The 20,562-nt window shown below is 36.5% G+C and overlaps 1 pseudogene; it reads left to right on the top strand.

Annotated features, from left to right (window-relative positions):
• Window positions 1-230: 230 nt before the first annotated feature.
• LOC121260125 lies at window positions 231-20,178 on the top strand (annotated as a pseudogene).
• The last annotated feature ends 384 nt before the right edge of the window (window positions 20,179-20,562 follow it).

Here is a 20,562-nt window from a genome sequence, read left to right as displayed (position 1 = left end):
GTTAATGTAGCCAACTATCCTGTCCTTGTTGAGGTAGCACGTAATGTGTTATTCACCCTCATTTTCACTTTTGCCTCAGAGTCCACATTCAGTACAGGAGGACGCATATTGGATCCTTTTATGAGTTCATTTTCTCTAGAAACTGTCGAAGCCCTTATTTGCACACAAAATTGATTAAGGTAAGGACCAAACCTGTTGACATCTAAGAGTTGGAAGAATACGTACAGCCGATGGACCTTGAAGGTAAGTTTGAAACTTGAAATATTTTTTTAATATCTATCTAATTCAATTTATTATATATGTAATTCAGTTTTTAATATTGTTTTAGATGATTATCTAGCTCATTTTCAACTGAGACTGTTGTGAGTCTCCATTTCCATTCATGCTGAAGGTAAGAGATTTGTGCATTCTTTTTTTAATTTTGGCAATGGAGTTATATTTCTTGAACGGTATCAAATAATTGAAAATTTTCACACTCAAAGTTAACATTGATATAATTGATATGATCTTGTCCTTTTCGTATGCTAAGGTTTGGGTGTCAATACTTCCTCTAGTTGTAAGAAACTTGTCATAAAATTATATGAATATGTGTTTATAATCAATGACTAATGATTGGGTGGTTTAAATCCTAGAAAGGCATGTTGTAGTCCAAGGATCTTGTAAATAGTATTCTTCATTTTCTACCTTCCGTTGTGCTTTGTGGCCTTTTGTCTCATCATAGGTAATTTCCTACTCAAAATAAGTTTGATCATTGAAATTTGAATAGAAGGTTTTTCAAAGCATGAGTTCCCACCAACCCAAAGTCAAGTCTTGGGAAAGATTATTGGCAATCCTTATTTATTTATTTTAATGTAGGTCTCGAGAAAGTGCAGGATGTAAAACCATTGCTGAATGGGAAGGATATTATGAGTGTCTTGGAGCTTAAAGCTGGAGGACTACTTGTTAGGGAGTGGGTAACAAGGTAATTCGTCGTTTCTATTTTTCCTCGGCAGGCAATGTAGCAGAGTCAAGAATTTTACTTGTGTTTTCAATAGTTGGTGCCGAGGATTCAATTTGTGGCTCTCGTATGATGACTTTGGATAATGGTCTATTTGTAAACCACGTTGGTTTCAGTGAGATAGGAACCTGCTCAGAAAAAGGAAAATTTTCCTCATTGAAACCTCATGTCTAGAAATATAGATGCATCCCGTGACTAAATCCATGCACTTATACCCCTTATATTGAGACGTGTATACGAGAAAAACACAAGGAGTGGACTTATGTTGTAGTTTGGTCCGGCCAAAAGAGTGAGAAGAGGATAACACATGCAACCAAAGACTCGTAGTGACTCATATGATGGAGGAAATTTAAAAACCAATTGATAAGGAGTAGTTCCCTTAAGGACTGAAGTTGGCAACCTATTAATAAGGAAAATTGCAGTGTTAAAGGTTGCAGACCAAAACTTAGTAGGAGTTGAAGAGTGATCCATGAGGGCAAGTGCAATCTCAACGATATGGCGATGGCACCATTTAGCTAGACCATTTTGCTTGGGAGTGCCAGGACAAGAAAATTTGTGAACAATACCACGTGATGCAAAATACTTCTTTAAGGTATGGTTGACAAATTCTCCACCACCATCACTTTGAATGCATTTGACTATAGTATTAAATTGTTTTTCAACCATCTTAATGAATTTTGAAAATCTGGTAATAACGTCGGATTTACGTGCTAAATGAAAAATCCATATATATCGAGAAAATGCATCGATTATCACTAGATAATAACGATAGCCATCAAATGACATTATGGGAGCCGGCCCCCATACATCAGTGTGAAGAGTGTGAAGAAATATGGGAACATGGGAACTACAGTTTTGAAATGGTAATTTGGAAGACTTTCCCATAACACAACTTTCATAAAAATCCACTTGTTTATTTGTAATAGAAAGACATGAAAACAAAGTATGAAGAGTTCTAATGTTGGGATGTCCAAGCCGAGTATGCCATGTATTTCCTGAGGCTTTATTGGTGAGGGGAGCCAGTGGATTTATACTTTTAATGGATGAGGACAAGGGGTATAATAAGCCATCATGCACGGGTCCTTTAAGCAGGTCCTTGATCAAAAAACCACAAGGATAAAACATTAAACAACAATGATTGTCAGTGGTAAACTTTGAAACCGAAAGAAGCTTTTCACATAAAGTTGGCACAATCAAAGTATTTTTCAGCTGCATTGAGGTATTATGAAGAGTATAATTGGCAGTTTCAGATATGGGTAAAGTAGACCCATTTCCAACCATTACCATATCAGTTTCTATATATGGTTTAATACCTTGAGCTTCATTTGTTGTCAGAGCCATATGAAGTTTTGCGCTAGTATCTAGAAGCCCTGAGTCATCAACATGATCACCTGTTTGAATAGCAAGGAAGGCATGATACTGATCGGCCTCTTCATCTGAGGCACAACATGCATTAGCTTTGTGATTTGGGCCACCACAACGAAAACATGTATTGCGCAAACTTTGACCACCTCGGACTGCATATCAATCATTGTTTCCTCGACTTGAAGGTTGTGAAACACGAACGCCATTCGAGCGTTCATTTGAACGTTGAGCCCCACGATAACCTCGTCCACGATTGTTGGAAGTTCTGCCACGATTATATTTATTTCCAGTGGACTTGGGTCCAAAAGATCTATTTGTATACAATGCAACAGGGGAGGAATTTGTGTGAGAAACAAAGGAAATACGCAACTCAAAGTCTCGGAGCTTACCGATTACATTTTCCAGAGAAGGAAAATTATCTCTAGCATTTATAGCTGCCATGAAGGAGGCAGTTGATGAATTCATCATCATCCATTGGTTTTCTAACACCGCGGAGAGAAAGGGCCAACGACTTGGCCTTGTGTAGGTACTCCTCCATAGACGAGGAACCTTTGGTGAGAACTTGCAGCTCTCCACGCATCTGTTGGACACGATCACAAGTATGTTAACCATATAAAGTTTCAAGAACTTCCCAAGCTTCATGCGACGTCTCACAATTAATCACTTGTGAGAGAGGTGCTTGGACAAGGAGCTGTTGATCCAACCAAGGATCAACTAATCCAGACGCAACCATTTTGTTGCTGCTGGATTGGATACTAACTGATTAGTAGCATCAAATACCATTGTGGGTGGGCAGGGCAATTCATTGGTGAGATAGCCTAAAAGACCATGGCCTCGTAAAACAGGAAGGACCTAGGCTTTTCATAATAAGTAATTTGTGGATGCAAGTTTGGTTGGCATATCGGGTAGGTATGTTTTGGTGGAAAAGAACTCAAGGGAGGAAGGGTTAGCAGAGGAAGGAGCTTGCGAGGTAGAAGACAACGACATTATTCTGGAATTTTCCCTAGGCTCTTGATACCATGTAAAATTTGTAAATGGCCACACGTTACTAGGCTTCTGTATTGCCATATATCTAAATATTACAGATTACAAAATGCAATAAGTGAAAGAAAAAACATCTAAGGAATATACACTATAATGGAAACTAACATAAACTAAATAAATACAATTGAGAGACAATACAGGATGGAATAAAGGAAACAAATCCAGCTATTTAGTGTAGAGAATAATGGAGAGATTGAAGGCATGAGTATGGGATGTTATCCTATCAATTATTACTAGTACTGTGGTCATAAATATGAAAAGTAAGTATGAAAAGTATTGGGGTAGTACAAATAGGTTCAACTTGATGATATATGTTGCTTTTGTGCTTGATCCGTGATTCAAAATGATAGCAATGAAGTTTTGATTGTAAAAGTGGAAAGGGGATGAGTTGGTGGATAAGATAGAGGACAAGGTTAAACTCCTTTTAGGCCGCTTGAACGAGCAGTATATTACATTTCTTGTCATTAGTGGAAGAAGTTCTAATGTGGCTAAGGGGAGGCCAAGCACTACTAATACAAACATTGGTGATGAGCCTACACCGCCTTCGACTAAGTTTCGGATCATGTTCACTAAATACCTTGAGGAGCGAAGTGTTATGGAGTTTAGATCAGAGCTAAAGAGGTATTTATCTTAGGTGTGTGTAAAAGACTCGGTCGGTTTCGATATGTTAGATTAGTGGAGAGTTAATGCCGCCCACTATCCTGTCCTTGTTGAGGTAGCACGTAAGGTGTTAGCCATCCTCATTTTCACTGTTGGCTCAGAGTCCACATTCAGTACAAGAGGACGCATATTGGATCCTTTTATGAGTTCATTTTCTCTAGAAACTGTCGAAGCCCTCATTTGCACTCAAAATTGATTAAGGACCAAACCTGTTGACATCCAAGAGTTGGAAGAATACGTACAGTCAATGGACCTTGAAACTTGAAATATTTTTTTAATATCTATCTAACTCAATTTATTACATATGTAATTTAGTTTTTAATATTGTTTTAGATGATTATCTAGCTTTATTTTCAACTGAGGCTGTTGTGAGTCTCCATTTTCGTTCATGCTAAAGGTAAGAGATTTGTGCATTCTTTTTTCAATTTTGGCAATGGAGTTATTTTTCTTGAACGATATCAAATAGTTGACATTTTTCACACTCAAAGTTAACATTGATATAATTGATATGATCTTATCCTTTTCAGGCTCGTATGCTAAGGTTTGGGTGTCAATACTTCCTCTAGTTGTAAGAAACTTGTCATAAAATTATATGAATATGCGTTTATATTCAATGACTAATGATTGGGTGGTTTAAAGGTGGTATTATCAGTTGGGACAAAGCTTCAAGCAATAATAACAGAAATGACTCTTCAAATCATAGAGAGGCATGCTGTCGTCCATGGATGCTATTCTTCATTTTCTACCTTCCGTTGTGCTTTGTGGCCTTCGGTCTCATCATAGGTAATTTCCTACTCAAAATAAGTTTGATCATTGAAATTTGAATGTAAGGTTTTTTATTGGCAACCCAGAGTCAAGTCTTGGGAAAGATTATTGGCAATCCTTATTTATTTATTTATTTACTTTAATGCAGGACTTGAGAAAGTGTGCGATGTAAAACCATTGCTGAATGGGAAGGATATTATGAGTGGGTAATAGCGCGAGTCATCGTTTTCCTTTTTTTTTTTTTGCTCGGCGGGGTAAGTCATTGTTATTATTACTACTACTATTATTTCCCTTTCCTCATGATGAATGAGTTTAACCATAAAGAAGTGGGAGAGGGAGGGGTTTTATTACCCAACTCAACAAATCTGAATTTGTAGAAACTCTATTTGATTCAGTAAAAATGGCAGCAAGAAAAAGAGCTTGCACTGCAACTTTCCCATCCCTCTGGTGCTGTGGAGGAACGCATTGATTGGATGAAGCAGACCCATTTTTAAGCGTTTAAAGATGGAGTAACTATTGGCTCTCTATAATCGTGATATGTAATTTTCATATTCATATATTGTAATTTTTTATTTTGTAATGTAATATATAAATACCAAATAATGTAATATGTAGTGAATTGTATTGTGTGTTACATGCATTTTACAAGATAAATATTGAATTTCTTTTTTTTTTTTTATATATGCATTTAGTTAAAAAATGTAATTATATATAAAAAAAATATATGATTTTCAACATTTTTTCTTGAAAAAATTGTAATAGAATAAAAATATTCTAATAATATTTTATTCAACTTACATTTCATCTCAACTAATTATCTCACAGAGACCATTGTTTTGTTGCACAAATATATATATATATATATATATATATATTGTAACGCTTCAATAGAAGGCTCAAACCACATAACATATACTTCAAAAGGACTATTCAATAATACAATTAGTGTTGGAAATATTTTCAAAATAATATATATAATATTTATTATTAATAATATTTTTGGATTGATTTTAGAAGTGAATTATTTTGGAAAGATAGAAGATATGGAAAGTTTACATTTATACTATTTTGTGTTTGTTTGCATGCCAGAAGCCTTGAACTGGTTTAGTGGTAAAGAGCCCTTTGGTTCGAACCACACCTCTTCCTATAGGAAGGTTTTTGGTTGATTTATGAACAGGCCTCTCCAAGAGGCATGCGGCCGGCACCAAGGCGTGCGCGCGAAGCACTGCAACGCATGGCTCAAGGAACGCACAGCATGCTGGGCGCTGAACGGCTGAAGCATTGCAACGCACCAGGAGCCATCATGCACGAGGCGCTACAATGCTTGGGTAAAAGGGAAAATTTAATTTCCCAAACGCGGACGCGATGGTTCGAACTTGTGCACTGCAGTTGATAAGGAAACAAGGCAACCATTGGACTAAATCCAACCGTCGTTATAAATGGCAACAGGCACAATATATGTACTTATTCTGAACAGTTTTCAGTAATCAGCACAACCTTTGGTCATCAATAAATAGACCCATTGGCCTGTCATTTGAGAATATAGAATAGAATTTCGAATTCTCTCTCTCTCTCCCAAGTTTTTCACTTCTTTATATTGTTAGAACTTGTTAGAATCTGTTTGTTCTCGAGAGAACAGATTTCTAATTTCTTGGTTGAATAGCAAAATTTAAGAGTATTCGAGATCTAATTTCGTGTTTACATAACGCAGTTAGACAAACAGATTTGTTTTAGACTTTATTGTATCTTGGAGATAAATTCGCTTGTAACCCGTGTGCATACCATTATTAGTGGGGGCGAATATTGTCTTAAAGAAAGCGACATTGTAACGTGCCTTGAAGCAAACTTTTCTCTCACTATTTATTATTTTGCAGACCCTTTTGTTCCAACAATTAGAGTCCTTTTGAAACCTCATAAAGACCAATAACTTATTTTTCCTAAATAATATGAGATTCTACACACCACCTATCATTATCTATATATATATATATATATATATATATATATATATATATATATATATATATATATATATATTTCGTCTGTTATAATGGTGGCTCCCATTGAAAAGATAGACGCAAGAACAATCACAATAAATCGTTAAAAAGTTGGATGAAATTTTTAAATGGCTCAGGTAATTAACTGTACGTATATCTAGTTCTGTTGCAAAATAAAGAAATGATCTCCGCTTTCAATCTGCCTCGAATGGCATTTCTTCTGTTGAGATTAGCTTTTACAATATTTAATATTTATTAATCATGTAGGGTCCTGATCAACCTTAACAGCAGTGAAGTCAACGTATACATCAACGTGTCCATATTTTCCACAGGTATATCATCATAACATCAACTAATTCATGTCCACATTCATGAATGGTTTCCCCCCCGGATTCCTCAAGGAAGATGTACGTTCCTAACATTGTGTATATATTTTCAAAAATATTAGGGACAACCGCCCCTCGTCCCCGCCACGGAACCAGCCATGTCGTGGCAGGTTGCCATATCAGCAGTTAATATTAAAAAAAAAAAGATAAAAAATAAAAATGAGGAAGCATCATGCACGTAGAAAGAAAGAAATCAAAACAAGAAACAAATTGCTTGAGAAAGTTTTTCCGTTGTGGTAATTCGTTGAAACTCTAGAAGACCTTACACACACAAACCTCGGTAATCTTCTTCTACTCCTCTAGCTGAGCAGAAGGGTCAATCTCAAACAATACTATATGAATTTCCAAGCTCCATAAACCAAATTTCCTAAAACCCATCAACTACCATTGACAAATTGGCTACTAAATATCAAATCTTTCATTCATGAAAATCAAAGAACCATTGAGATCCTTGAAGACTGAATGAATGAGACAACCCCAAAGCCCAATTTCATCTTCATCAGAAGCAAAATCTCTCGAAGTCAAAACCCATCATAGCCCATCCAAAGGCAGACCTCCCAAACATTAGAATTTGCTCATCACGGCCAAACCCAACAATTAACCCTTTTGACTTCAAAGTCAAATCCCACCTTCCGTAAAAGATTGGAAAATCCCAAACAAATACCCACTAAACAAATCAATAAAAAAAACTCTCAACAATAAAATAATGAAAAAAAGCCTACACACGGAAAGGTAAACTCATGCATATCAAAAACTAAGAAGAAGTCATCATTGTAAACCCCATTAATCACAGAAGAAACCCAATAATTGGGTCCAAAGAATCATAAACACACAAAAAATATTACAAACTAAAGAATACCCAGAGGCATAAATAACTCCATATACACAAATAATAGAATAATAGGGCCTGAGAATAAACACAAGCCGCAAGCTCACCACGAGTGATGGTGACAAAATTGCAGAGACTTTGAAGGGTATTTGACCATCAGCTTTACCAATCGATCAATAGAGGTACGATAGAAAGATTGATAGATTTTTTTTAACCTTTTTCTTCTCTAATTACGCCTTTTGTTTTGATTTTCCCTCTTTCTGCATACATGTTGTTTTTTTTAACTGCAAACGTGGCAATCGGCCATGTCAGCCAATTCCACTGCGGGGAAGCAGGGTTGGTTGTCCCTATCATTTTTGTTATATTTTCCACACCCTAGCAGGCCGGACCTTTCTACTTCTTCTTCTTCTTCCTCCTCTTCTTCTTCTTCTCTCTCTCTCTCTCTCTCTCTCTCTCTCTCTTTAATGGAAAATAGATTTCATTTCATTCAATGAAACAGAAGTTACAGCTGTGGCTAATAAATACAAAAAAAAATCTATATTACAAGCCAAACTACTCATCTGTTTGGGGTTTCCCCACACACAAATTTATTTGTGACAGTCATTATCTTAACCTCTATAAGCTTTCTAATGACAAAATCTTCTAAGATATGAGACTCTATAAGAATAGAGATTTAAATCCTCGTTTGTTTGATAATATAACACTATGTAAAAACAAGATAACCAACCTCATTCTCCAAAGGAGGAGGGGGAAAACCATCCCATCCCCAAAGGAGGAGCGGGAAAGCCACCCCATCCTCTAAAGGAGGAGAGGGTTCTCCTGCTATGGACAATAAGTCCAATAACCTTTTTTTTTTTTTTTTTATTTACCTAACACAAGCAACAAAATAGAAAAACATAGAAAAAAAATTGAAAAAATAAAAAATACAACAAAACAAAAACTTGAAATACACTGAAAGACCCCAAAAACACTAAGCAAGGAGGCAATAATGGCGGGTGAATGACACGCGTCATGCTAGGAGTGTACCGTACCGTCGATCTTGAAGCTACCAAGATCGTTGACCCCAGAAACGCTGCGCATGGCGGCAGCAGAGCCCTTTGTGTGGTGGTATGTGGAGGCCACGGGCGCACTTTGACCTGCGCGTATAGATCACGCACTGCTCCTTTTGGCGAAACCTTCGGCAGTCTGAAAAATCGACAGCTTCGGAACCCCTTGATGGTTTTCGGTTTGAGTTTCTAGAGCAAAGGTGTAGCTTCTCTCTCTAAAAATATTTAAGGCCGGCTGACAATGGATAAAATTGAAGTTTAGTTCAATTTGGTCGTCTTCAACAGAATTATAATTGATTATTAAATAATATAAATTAAATTACTTTGCATTTAGCACCGGACCCTTACTTCTGATCTTTGGCGTTTGGCCATTATAATTTGATTTCTTGTTTCCCATGTCATTGTCTACATGTATTTCATATTAAGATGCTCGATCTGGTCAAGTCAGAAAAATTAGGTGTTGTTCCAACCGAGTAGGCTTGTCAATGTTGGAAAACACAATATAATAATCATATTCCTAACAACACAATAATAATAAACACTGCAAATTTGGACGATATATATAAAGAAACATGTACGAACGGAGAAGCAGCCCAAGTCTCTGGTTCGGGAACTTTAACCACGAGTGCACATATATTTCAACTTAAAGACTACAGTACAGAGAGAAACAACGAAGATGTGCTGTTCAAGACCAGTTCTCTTCACCTGCCTAATTCTGATCTTGCATCTGTTTGCTCCCAGTACGTTAGCGCAAGATCCCTACGTCTGCTCCGATAAGGGTAACTACACCTGTAACAGTACATAGAGCAAATCTCAACACTGTCCTGGCGTCTATGCCTTCCAATACCAAAATCAGCTACGGGTTTTATAATTTATCCGGCGGAGAAAATTCCGACGAAGTAAACGCGATTGCACTTTGTAGAGGAGACATTGGGACAGACGAATGCCGTAGTTGTGTAAATGCCTCGAGTCAGGATCTGTTGCAGTATTGTCCCAACCAGAAGGAGGCGATCATATGGGACCCGAAATGTATGGTGCGGTACTCAAACAGATCTATATTTGGTGTTTTGGAAGTCAGCGCTTTATATTCCTTCGACAAACCACGAAACGCCTCAGATGTAGATGCGTTCACACAGGTTCTAGGGCCTTCATTAGAGAGGCTAACAAACCTCGCCGCAGCAGGAAATTCTACTCGCAAATTTGCTGTGGGAAGCAAGGCTGCCCAAGATTTCCAAACAATACATGCACTTCTTATGTGCACCCCTGATTTGGATGAACTCGATTGCAAGAGCTGCCTGGAGCAGACTAGGGAAGTGGTATTTTCAGCATGCTGTTATGGAAAGCAGGGAGGGAGATATATGTCACCCAGCTTTGAGTTAAGGTATGAGACTTGCCCTTTCTTGTTTGGATTATTAGGAACTTTGGATCATACTATAAAGAGAAGTTCAATCCACGGGATTGGTTGATCATTTTAGAAAATAGAAATTACTTTATTGTTGTAGTGCCTTAATTAAATAAAAAGACAACTCCATGGCCATCGTGGATCGCGATTCCACTACGCTAACTGACTAAAACCTAATCGATCGTTGTCGTCGAACAACTGTGGGTACTTGACTTGCATTTCCTCTTCTAATTCCCAAGAGGCTTCACTGATAGCATGATTATTCCATACCACCTTAACCAATGGAATAGTCCGATTACGTAACACTTGTTCTTTTCTCTCCACAATCCGTACCGGTTCTTTTGTATAAGTCAGGTCTTCCTGAAAATGAAGTGGCTCGTAATCGATAACGTGGGTGGGGTCAGGTACATACTTTCTCAGCATAGATACATGAAAAACATTGTATACACCTGAGAGTGCGGGTGGCAGGGCTACTCTGTAAGCCACTGGTCCAATCCGATCAAGAATCTCAAATCCCATCAAAACCAATCTTAATGTCCTTGGAACTCATACTTAAATACCCCCATGACTATCCTAATAATCCTCCAATTCCTATTTTGAAATTCCCACATCTTATGAACCCACAGATATCTAAACCTCCAAGGTCTACAGTATGCAGAATTCAAACCTGTCTCTGATACCAACTGTAAATCAGCTCTAACAAGGCTAGAGTACTTCCAAATTCAAGAATATATCCATTTTTGAAACCTCAAATCGAACGTAAATACTTCAATTAAATAAATCAAATAAACACATTTATCTAATATTCAATCCAACAACCCAAATAAAATCAACTCTTCTTCATGTCTCAAATAACAACTAGAAATAATACAACATTAACATAGTCTCCATAAACCGTCTAAATCCATTGAAGCAAATTTAAGAAAGATAATTAACCTCCAACACCAACACTAATATCATGAGATACTCAACAACAAATCAATGCAAATCTTCTCCATAGATTCTAATACTGATCTTCAGCTGAGCCATCGATGTCATCTGAAATATTATGAAGATTAACGGGATGAGTTATCAACAACTCAGCAAGCAGAGAGCATATACTAGCATGTAAACATGAGCATTTATAACATTTGATAAGCCGAACAAAACATTTACTTTTAGAATGCAGAAACAAAACTTGTACCAAAAACATTAGAGCGAAATTTTCAGAAAAATATACTTATTCCAAAAAGAAAATCCGTTGGTATTTCTAAACTTAAACATTATAATCTTATCATCGTTTAATATCACATCGGGACAATACCATATTTAACCCCCATGGTAGGGTTATAAACCACCATTATACCTGTGGCTGTGCCATTTTCCATGTTTCACCCCCGTGGTAGGGTTATAAACCATCATTATACCCATGGCTGGGCCGTATACCATGTTTCACCCCCGTGGTAGGGTTATAAACGACCATTATACCCGTGGCTGGGCCTTAACAGAAACAGAACGGATTTTATCGAAAATCTGATTACAATCATATACAGAATCAGAACTTCATGCCAAGGTTTTCAGATGACACATCACATCCAAACAAAACACTGAAAAGCTTCAGATCATTTCACATGTTTGAGATAAACATAAATAAAATATTCTCATTTGCTCATAACAAAACCTTTAAAATTCCTTATTCGCTCTTTTACATAGTTCAGAAATAAAGTGCACAAAACTAGCTCATGTCTACACCAGTCATGACAGTAAAACACTTTCTCTTATTTAGAATTTATGCATATGCAGAATAAACATTTGAGGTTGTTTTCAGATCATCTCTTTTCAAAAAAATAAACACATTTATTCTCAAAGTCAACCTCATTTTATTTGTTTTATGCAAAACTAGTATATGAACCCCGCTTACCTGACTTCTTCGTATTATCAATACCTTGAGCCGGAACTCTAATAGTAACACCACCTAAACAAAAAAAAATATATATATCCAAAATTTAATAACCAATCTAGTAGGCTGCTATTTACTAAGTAATAAATCAAAACAGTCCCTTCACAGCTCAATAACTATCCTAACAATTAAACCCGAGCAACTCTCTCTTCAAACCATTCGCATTTAAAACCCAAAATAGCCATCACCTTCTATTAACACCAAACCAACTATAATTATTTCCAAAACCAACAACAGCAACTCCAATAATTAAAACATAACCCAAACCCAACTTCACTTCCAACCTTCTAATAAAATAATTTCAGTGCAAGCATCAATATTCTAGTCATTGAACAATTGAAGACTTGCATAAAAATCCAATACAACTAGCTCCAAAACACCCATAAATTTACACTAAATAGTCTCAAATAATAGTCCAAAACAGTCTCACAAATCCATCCAAAAATCATACTCCTCAACATAAAAAATTCCATCACACTCAACCACCATAAAACAGTAACTCTATTACATTTCACAGTCCAAACCTATCATTCAAAAGCTACCAAAAGCTTCGGGGAACTTACCCCAAGAGAAAAACAAATCCCAAAACTCCAAACCGCTTCGAATGGGTCACTGCAAATTCACGTCCAAAAATATTCACAGAAATCTCTAGTGAAAGAGAAAGTGACCTACACAAGGAAAGTTTGAGAATCTGAGTGTGTGCGTGTGATCAAAACAGGGCAGAAACCGAAAATAGTAAGGAGACCCGTACGAGTAAAACCGGAAGAAGAAGGAAGGAGAAGAAGTAAAATAAAATAAAACAAAAGAGAGGAGTTACCAATCTCTGTCCAAGAAGTCGAACAAATCTGCAGTGGAAAAAAACAATTTGTAGTTTCAAAACCTTGAGTTGAGCGCACGGTGAAGAGATGAAGAAGAAGAAAAACAATGAGAGAACCTGATTGAGAAATCTGTAAAAGTGAGTGAAACCGAACCTTGAGTGTGAAAGGAGATGAGAATCAACTGCTGGAGTCGTGGGTTGGTGCGCACGAGTGAGTGAGATACGAAAATGAAATGCAGAGGCTGTAACCGCGAAGACGAAGAACAGTGCGGCGTGAAAGGGAAAATAACCTTCACCCAAACGACGCCGCTTGGGTCTCACATCATCCGCTTGTGGGCTGGACTCCAAGCATCCGGGCTGACTCCAATCGGGCTGGGCCTAGAGCCCGGGTGTTACAATTGGTTCCTTGAATAAAATTCCCTTATAGACCCTTGTAACCTTTAGTAGGTATTCCACTACGCTCAACTAATCTCGTTCATGTTGCAGAAATAGATAGTTCTCAAAATATCACAGTTGTGTTTTCAGAAACATTTCATTGAAATAATAATATACTAAAGACTATTGGCACAAACATAACTGAAACAACATCATAAACATAAGCGATGCCATGTTTACCCCCGTGATAGGATTGTGCATGTCTACCTTTAGCCAAGCAAAATATATCAATGTTTTGTCACCAAGTCGATGCACTCAAAACAAAGGCCATATTTAACCCTGTGATAGGGTTGTTCATTGTACGGACAACTAGGCAAAACATAAATCACATTTTCACGAAAGTGATTGCACTCTGAATAAAGATCACTATCATATCCTGTGGCAGAGGCCACTCTTGTATTCTGTAGTAGTGCTGCAGGCCACTATTATGTCTCGTGGCGAGGCCAGGAGCCGCTGTTATGTCCCATGATGGGGCCGGAAGCCACTATTACGTCTCGTGGTATGGCCAAAGACCACTATTATATCCCATGGCAAGCCATAAATCAAAACATAATAGAATCGTATGTAATAATATTGAGGTGGTAATAGAATGGCAATGACCCAGCTCGGTGCATGAAAAGTATCATTTTAATGCTTTTCCTCGAACGTATTTTCCTGTATAATCTGGAATGTAGTTCAAATTTAAAAAAAAAATGTCAATGGAGATAAATATTCATACAACTTTTAGACAATTACAACTTTCAAACTTTTAAGTATATGATCAAAATATTAAAAAATCAAATCATCTTCATTTCAACCTTAGAAAGTAATTTTTTAATTTGTTTCCAAACAAAAGTAATATGTTAGAAAATGATTTAAACATATAATTACCAAATAGTAAATAACTTTTTAAAAGCTATATTTCTCACTGTAATTTCAAACATACACTTAGAATGGTATAATTAGTGATGTGAACTTATTATACTAGACTTGTTTCTATACTAATAAGTAGTGTCTAATTTATTTCTATACAAAATTTATACTATAGTGTCTAATTACATGCTATTATACTAGTGTCTAACTTATTTTTATACTTGATTATGTATGCTAGTGATAATATGATTTTACATATACTAAACTATTAGTCTATTTATATTATAGTATAAGTATATTATTTTATAATAATTAACACATACTAGTACAATATTGAATTTAACTATAGTCTACATAAATTCTAGACTTTTATATGAGTATATATGATCAAGTGTGTAAAAATATATTTATAAAAAATAATATATATATTATAATTTATTATGTCAAAAATGTATTTATCCTTGATATATATATATATATATATATATATATCAAAAGTAACTTTATATCAATAACTTAATATTAATGTTCATTTTTAAAATTAAAATCTCATGTTATATTAATTTCATGTTATAAAATTAATAGGCATGAATAATAAGTTTAAAGTTTCATATTATATTAATTAGCAATTTAACATATAATATAATAATATATATTATATATAATATAATACAAAAAATTATATATGCAACTATGAGAGTGTGACGCTCCCAGACCCCGTTTGGGATTGGACAGAGATTGAAGCGTCGAGAGATGTGACTTAAGGCTACATTCCCCCCGGTTCATGATAGATAATATGCAATGCACCTAATATGTTTCTAGCAGTATGCAATAATCGCAACAGAAAAATTTTGATTATAAGTAAAGATTAGAGCAATTTATGCATGGTACCAATGTATTGTAATTAAGAAATCCCAAAAGTACTTGTTCAAGGTCTCCTAATGCAAATGAGGGGTTTAAAGCATAACCCTTGAAGTACCAAGTTCACAAGAATCCCGCGATACATCAAAAGAAGCTATTTCTAGTGGGGCATAGGTACTAATTGCTGTATCTCCAGACTTTGAGCGGCCTCTTTGGGCTTCAACCATAAACTCCCATGTCTGTATTATATAGTCAGTCACGTACTTCATCCGGTTTTCTTGCATGAGAGCTCCCTCAAGCTCAAGTGGCCACTGTGGCATGTAATCCTTATTTAAGATATCCTAGATCTCCCTAAGGAAGCGCGAGCTATCATTTAAGAAAGAAATAACGAAATAGAACTAGGCCTTAAGGGTGAACTCATCCTTGATGAGGTTAAGCAACTCAGCCATCTTAAGCTGAATCTTGGGATCCTCAATTTAGAACAAGATCAACTCACCGTTTCTTCTTCTTCTTCTTCTTCCTTTTTTTTTTTTTTTTTGCTTCTATTTTATGTGCACAAACGTCAGATTCCAAAGTTCTCATTATGACAACTTCTTCTCAATATTACAATTATCATTGTTAAAATTATAAATGGGTGCATCTTTGATCAAGATGTGGTGTAAATTAAACCACAACAAGGTGGTTAATTGGAATCCAGCCACCAGCCGCCAGAGTTCGGTGACTTGTAACTATGCACCATCAAGATATTTTTTTATAAAATTTTATAAGTTTTGATTGTACGTAAATGAGTGTATTTTAATTACAATAAAAAGTTGATGTACCAGTGTGACGCCCCGACTCGCACATACAAAAGATACGGGAATCGTGACGTCGGGATGATGACAACATGAGTGACGCATTCCAACGATAGTGCCAAGTGTGTGCAACATGCAAAAGCGCACAATAAAAATCACAGCGGATAATATAAATAAGCCAACTAAGTACTAGAAATTTAAATACAAATATTCAAAACAAATTACCTTTAAAAAAAGTTATACATTCATCCCAAAATATAAAAAAAGGCAAATATGTAACAAGTAGGAAAATAAATCTCGACACACGAGAGCAATCCTAGATCGCTCCTCCAACGAAGCCCAAGCCTAAGGCTCGTCATCCTCATCTGCATTAAAATCTGCGATACTATAAAATGGTACCACAGGTAAGTAATAATCCAAATAACCATCGTGATAAAAATGCATTAATGCAACCAACAAGCATATTCCAAAACCTCATTTTCTCCGAAAATGATTTATTTCCAACACACGCCAAAAATCTCATTTTAGCCAAAAATATAATTCGACATTTTTCCAGAAAATGATATACACAAAATCCAACCATTTATCGGACACTGTAGGCGGGAATCACAGGCGGGACACAACCACCATTCCTGCTTACCACCATCCCTACCGCGTACACTGTAGGCGGGACTCTACCACCATCCCTACAGTTCCTTTTCACACAATGAATACTTATCACATACAATGAATATTTATCAGAGCACTGTAGGCGGGAATCACAGGCGGGACTCTACCACCATCCCTGCTTACCACCATCCCTGCAGTCTCTTTTCCCTTTTTCTCAAACTAGTCAATCCAGTCATTTCAACATACTCAAAATCATTTCTCACATGAAAACTCAGTTTTCAAATAAACACATGAACATGTATGCAATCATGTGAAAACTCAGTTTTCAGTTACAAACATGAACATGCGTGCAAATGCAGTGAACAAGACACAACACCAATATCCAACAACCAACAAATGTCAACACAATCCAATCACAAACCAAACATACAATCAACTCCATCCACAATCCATCCGACCCCCGAACTCCTCGGACTCAGTCCAGCATAACCAACCAGTTCACAAATAAAATGAGTTAGTACAAAAATATATTTAAATCACATAAGTTATTTGGAAAAATACTTACAGTGATGTATACTAATTTCTGAAGGATCATGGAGGTGCAAAAGGTGGCGACACAGCAACGTAACAGTGTAAAATATACTGTGGCCGTGGGTCTCAAAAATCTAATTTTGAATGGAGACAAACTAAGACCCGAAATTGATAGGGTAGGGCTTAGGAATGTCGGTGAAGTTAGTGGTGGTGGTGGTTTGCCGTGGGTGGCGGCGTAGAGGGCGGTTTTAGGCCAAAAATGCCGAAAATGAAAATGCTGATGGATATGCTTCACCGGTAGTAGATTGGAGCTAAGGATGGGTGCTTTGGGTTGCTATGAGGTCGAGGATGAAGTGGTGAAGAAATGGTGGTCGGAAGTGGCGCGACAGCGGCGCAACGGCTCAAGGAATGCCACGGCTTGCGTCGTGCGTGGAGGAGAACACCGGCGAGATAGGGGCCGAGCTTGGTGGGGGATGATGACCGGCAAGAGGGGAAGCTGTGGTGGTGGGCGGTGACGCTGGACAGTGGCACACGGCGGCGAGCTAGTGATCGACGCACGGGAAGAGGGAGAGAGGGACCTGTGCGCGCTGGAAGCAGGGGGAGAAATGGGAGAAAAGAAAAGGAGAAGAAAGAAAAAGAGGAAAAGAAAAAATGGAGGGAAAGAAATGAGGTCCAATCCTCACATCTTGGGTCACAGAAAATGATCCAACGAAAATGATTTTAAAACAGCATCTCAATTAAAATAATTTAAACGTAATGATAAAATGAAAATAAAATAATTAAATCCAACAATCAATTAATTTAAAATAAGTAACAATTTAAATGCATCACAATAATAAATATTAAGAAAACATATCAAATTTAATTTTCACAATTTAAAGATCATAAAATAAACCATTTAAAAATCCAATAATTTTAAAACAAGAGAATAAATTTTTGAATTAATAAAAATAATCATTCAATAAAAATACACTAAAATACGGGGAGTTACAATCAGGAGCTTGTAATTGGATGATGTAAAATTCTCTTTTGATTTTGGACTTTTTTATTAGATGTCAATATCCAACTCATATTTTTTCGTTAAAACAATGTTTTGGTGTTTGCAGGAAAGGAAAGTAAACCATCTCGAACTACGATAGTCATAGTTCTGTTGACTATTGGTTTCGCTTTGCTTATCGTTTCCAACTTCGTTTTCTATTTACTATTTACGAGTAGGGAAGTCAAGGCAGAAAGTGAAAAGTAAGTAACGAGTCTTTTGCAAGATTTGTTCACAAATTTATGATCTAGTAGTACGTAATTGTTATGTAGATCAGTCTCTCGTACGTCAATATACACATGATATATAATAAGAATTGCACTAGCTAGCCTGTTTTGGGAATTGAACATATGTAAGATTTGGAAGTTACTGATGTGTCGCTAATTATTAGGTGAAGCCAAGCATGAAATTAGTAATGTTCATGAATCATTTATTAGATATGACTTTGGCACAATCAGAGTTGCTACAGAGAACTTTTCCGAGGTAAATAAGCTTGGAGAAGGTGGATTCGGTGCTGTTTACAAGGTGAGTGATATCTTGATCAATTAGTTAAAAAGCATACCACGTTTGTCATCAATTAGTTGACGTATTTCCATATCAGGGTAAGCTTCAAAATGGACTAGAAATAGCTGTGAAAAGGCTATCTATGGGTTCTATACAAGGAAATATAGAGTTTGAGAATGAGGTTCTATTGCTAGCAAGGCTTCAACATCGAAAATCTGTTGAGCATAATGGGATTTTGTTTAGAAGGAAATGAAAGGCTTCTTATCTATGAGTTTGTGCCTAATGCAAGCCTCGATCACTTCTTATTTGGTATGGTTACACTACTTTTGCTTAAACTTTAGATTCTATACATGATAGTTTGATTTCAAATGAAGCCTCTATTTTATGGTTGCATGAACATGAAGACCCAATCAAACAAGTCCAACTAAATTGGGAAAACGGCACAAAATTATAGAGGGTATTGCTCGAGGGCTTCTTTATCTTCATGAAGATTCCCGACACCGTATTTTTTATCGTGACCTCAAAGCTAGCAACATCTTGTTAGATGCATATATGAATCCTAAAATTTCAGATTTTGGCACTGCAAGGTTGTTAATCCAACTGAAGGCAATACGATGAGAATTATTGGGACTCAGTAAGTATATGAAATCTACTATAAAAATATGAGCTGAGCTGTTATTTTTCAAATGAAACTAAGACTATATATTGATCATGTCCATGACTTGTAGTGGATACATGCCTCCAGAGTATACTCAATGCGGAACCTTTTCAACAAAGTCCGATGTCTTTAGTTTTGGCATGCTAATTTTGGAGATAGTGAGTGGGCATAAAAACAGTTCTTTTCTTGGTGGCCTTGTAAGCTATGTAAGTATCATTATCCATGCATATATATATATATTAAATGGATATATGTTTCGATATTGACAAAATAAATGAATATACTAGTCTTTGATACTCACGTGTCCGCCACTTAAATTATCTTAATTTGTAGGCTTGGGAAAATTGGAGGCAGGGAACACCTTTAAATCTTGTACATCCCACATTGATCGTAAATTCAACAAATCAAATGCTGAGATGCATCCACATTGGACTATTATGTGTTCAAGAAAATGTAAATGATAGACCGACAACTGCTTCGGTCTTTCTCATGCTTGGTAGTGAATCCATTACTCTAGCAATACCCAAGAGACCTCCATTTCTTATGTACAGGAGTAGCACTGGACCAGACATGTTGCCCCGGCGGTCATATCAATTTGGTAACAACAATGTAGAAAGTGATGCTCCAATTACTGAGCTATGTCCTCGCTAGTGTTTGTTGTCATTACCCTAGTTTCGATTGTCCTATATATTGGTGTTGTTTATGGTACTCTATTATTCCAGTGAAACTTTGTGACTCTTGTTAGAGGACATGGTTGTAATTAGTACAATTTATGAGTGTGCAATGGTCATTTATATGTAGTATGTATAGGATGTTGAATCTCAATGAATATATGAATTTATTCTCTCTCTCTCTCTCTCTCTCTCTCTCTCTCTCTCTATGTTCAACTACTTGGTATCATAGAAAAGTTTAGTCAGCTAGTGGTGGTTGTGCAATCGAGTTGTGGTATCATCGTCATTGTTTGTGGTGGTTAGTGGTCGTTGTCCTCTTCGTTGTTGGCAGCCAAAAGCTATTTCAAGGTGTTTTCGGTGACCT

The sequence above is a fragment of the Juglans microcarpa x Juglans regia genome, chromosome 4D (assembly GCF_004785595.1).
Source record: "Juglans microcarpa x Juglans regia isolate MS1-56 chromosome 4D, Jm3101_v1.0, whole genome shotgun sequence".
NCBI classification, from domain to species: Eukaryota; Viridiplantae; Streptophyta; class Magnoliopsida; order Fagales; family Juglandaceae; genus Juglans; species Juglans microcarpa x Juglans regia.
The sequence above is the reverse complement of the archived record's forward strand: the minus strand, read 5'-3'. Positions and strand labels throughout refer to the sequence as shown.